The following is a 3,739-nucleotide window of genomic DNA, read 5'->3' as shown; positions in this document are numbered from 1 at the left end:
GTTGACGATGATGTCTATAATGATCTTCTCGTTGTTGATCAAGTCGAGGATAACTCTCTCGACGCTGATCAGCTCTGACATGATCTAGGAAAGCTCGCTGATGTCGCAAGATCTCACTGCTATCACCCGCAGCGCCAATGTAGTATTTATCGCCTATATATGCTGTGATAATCAAAGGTACCGAGTGGTGCTTACCTTTATCCAATAGGATGTATTCCTAGGCGATAGTACTCCAATTATATAAACACAATATAGTACACACCGTATATACCTTGTATTACAGACCCGGACACCAGATACACCTAAACGAATCCTGTAGTAAGGTAAACGATGCTCTCAGCATAAGGTCCAGTGTACGAGTGAGTAATCTCACCAGGTACCCCTGGTCGGCTGTGCTGCACACCCGGCTGTGGGTTATGCAGATGAGCTGACCTTGAGGTCATGCCCTCCTGCATAGATCGGGGATACGAACGTACGGGGGTCGTCACTACAGTATATTTGCATGTGGAACTGCTTGACCCTATCTATCTTAATGCACTATCCAAATCGACCCGGATTCGAGAAATAAAGGATAGGCCCTAGGTACACTAAATACACCTGAGCCTAGGCCCCTAGGTCTAGGCCTATCTCTGATGACATCAAAGGCTAGGCTAGGACGCGCCTAGGCTGGAGCCTGGCCCAGAGCGTAGGGATGTGCCTATAGGCATGTGTAGGGCTAGCCCAGCCGGTATGGTTAGGCCGAGGTGTATCTTTATTTTACCTGATCGACTTCTAAGACATGCCATTTATTGCTGATCTTTTGTGCCATAAAACTATAATACATCCAGTATAATGCAATAGGTATTCCGAAGAGCACATGCTTGACTTTGTTGACGAACGTACTGGGCGGTGACGTAATGAAGCTGCGAAAAACATGGACTGGTTCTTTTACGGTCTGACTCGATAATTTTTAGACCTAAGCAGTAGTACAGAATAGTTGTGATTAATAAGTATTTACGTGACGTAAGCAACTTGCGAAACATGGCGAAACAGGTACTGATTTTCGGTGGTTTTTGGCTGTTTTTTTTTTCGTTGTTATGCAATATCAAGCCTTAAAAAGTAGCGGAATGTGGTCGTGACATAAAGCAAGCCCCAGTGTATGAGATATGAGCACATTCCTGCCAGCGGTTTCAGAGGAGATAGGAGAAGTTACGCCGTGGCGATTAGCAGAATTAATATATAGACAATAATAATAATAATAATAATAATAATAATAATAATAATAATAATAATAATAATGTTATATGTCATAAAAATATTTATAAAATTTACTAATCAATAGAATTTAAATAATTTATATAAAATAATGACATTACTTACATTAAATATAATAGGGTCTAATAACAGTAAATAATAATAATAATAGTAAATATAATAATAATAGTAAATATAATTATAACAGTAAATATTATAACCTTCAAGCACAATTAACATATCATATCATACAGACTTTCAAGCCATTTATTATTATTAAAGCCTGGCGCCAGCCGGGGTAGGGAGGCATCCCCTCCGTCAGGCAAGCCTTGACCCTCCCGTGCCCCTGACGCAACGACGAGGTCGTCGGCCGCGGTCCAAATATAATAGTTTGCCTAACGTTAAGTTGATTGTCAATCCCTAATATTGTGCCTAAAATCCCTGGACGCTGATCGAGGCTCTGTCGGCCCCTTGACTCGGACATACTGTCGAACATGTTTACCCCTACCCCCAATATCTTCAAATTTATGGGGGAACCACACGTGTGTATTATTTTATATTTATTTCTATAAGGTATGCATATTTATTATCTTAACTGAACATTTATTTATTATAATTATGCTTATCGGACATTTTATCTGAATATTCTATGCTTATTAGAATAGAACAAAAAGAATCATTAAACTATGTCAACAAGCCATTATTTATTTTATGAACACAGTGATAGCATAGCGCTTTGGAATGGCTTAATTAATGGACTATAATTGTAATAACATCCAGACACTATTTATGTACAGCATGGTCTTTCAAAGTATAAAAAAGCACAGTAATTTTGGATCTGGCGTGTTGTAGCAATATTATTGTATGCCCTATATAGTACTGATTCTGAAGGATATACACGTTTAGAAATGCTCGGAGACAAATTACAAGTACTTCGAACACAGATGCTAACTAACAATTTTACAATTAAACATTTTTATGAGAAACAATTCCTGTAAATTAACAGTTAGTGAACGTATTTGCTGTATGCTTTTACATGATTCATTGGCTGGTAATTTTCTTTTAATTAAGTGAAAGTTTTTTCTACTTTCATCTGATTTCGATTGTTTTAAATAAGCTATTCAATTTTTTAATTGGGTAGACAGCCATTAATATAAAAAGTACGACATCATAGAATATCGTCAGATTCGGTATAAATCCATGACTTTCATTTATATTCAATATGAACGATTTGAAAAATCTGAATAAAAAAATCTGTTAATCTGAAAAATAAACATTATAACAATACTGTACATGGAATTTTCTTCTAAAACAATTCCCTGGTATATCGTATGTATGCCATACTGTACTTATATTACTGCATTACTCAAATAACCGACCAGATTTTGCTTCTTTTTCAGGCGCGCGGATCTAGCGGGAGGCCATGAGGGCCGTACACCCCCTCCCCCACCCCACGTCGGTCAAGCCGAAAAAATAAATTAAAGAGAGGAAAGGAGGAAAAAGGTATTGTACCAATGAGTTCAGTGGCGATCCAGAAGTGGAAGAAAGGAGAGCTCGATTGTTTGCCATTTATTTACACCAACCATGGTGGGGCGGAGGTGGGCGTGGCGGCGTGGACTTCATATTGTGCCCCACCCCGTAAGAAAATCTCTGGATCCGCCCCTGTTTTTATACAACTTTCAAAGACCATGCTGTACGTAAACAGTGTCGACTACATTGTCTCGACCAACTACCAAGAGATTTTGGTCTACCTTACTATAGTATACAACCGTAGTTTCACATCACAGGTAATTTGATATTTGTACAAGCAACACAAGAGTTGACTTTCGGTAAAAAATGTCGCGCTTCCAATTATTCGCTTGCTTGTTCCCACTGCTGGCCGCGCGCAAAAACTCGAAATGGCGGGTGGCAACAGAGAAGTGATTTTGTTATCGCATTGATAGACGGAGGAAAAGGGCTGTGAGACGAATCAGATAAAATCCTCAGGATTAACATTCCCAGAACTCTATAATGAATCAAAAGAGTGAATATAAACATAGTTTTTTAGTTCATATTTATTCAAGGCCTAGAGCTAGGCCTCATAAGGGTCGATAGTAGGGCTAGCCTACCCTACCCTACGGTAGGTCTCAGGTGTAGCAGGGTATCAGAGGCCTAGGCTGGACAGGCCTAATACTGGTAGAAAGATGAGATAACTCATCTCATCTCTGCAAATCCTTTTCCACGCATTGTCACATATTTTCTTTGCTCCCTTGTCACAGATCTAAACAAGGGTAGCCTACTGTTCCACAGAGTTTGCATGAAACGGACTCGTCGGTCATCGTTCGCACATAATCTGTACATTGTTTTGACAATGTTCCTGATCGTGACTTTCTGGTTGACCTTTGACATAAATTGAATCTAAGCCTTGCGATTGGTCCATCGGCCGCGAATTCGCTCGCGAATCCGAAAAAGTTGGTCTTGGATCAACTCTTGTGAATTCGCAGGCGAAGCCTCCGCGACCACCGCG

This window comes from Anneissia japonica, unplaced genomic scaffold, assembly GCF_011630105.1.
Source record: "Anneissia japonica isolate Jap-2015-1 unplaced genomic scaffold, ASM1163010v1 scaffold8948_len120252_cov100, whole genome shotgun sequence".
NCBI lineage: Eukaryota > Metazoa > Echinodermata > Crinoidea > Comatulida > Comatulidae > Anneissia > Anneissia japonica.
This window is presented reverse-complemented; position numbering follows the sequence as displayed.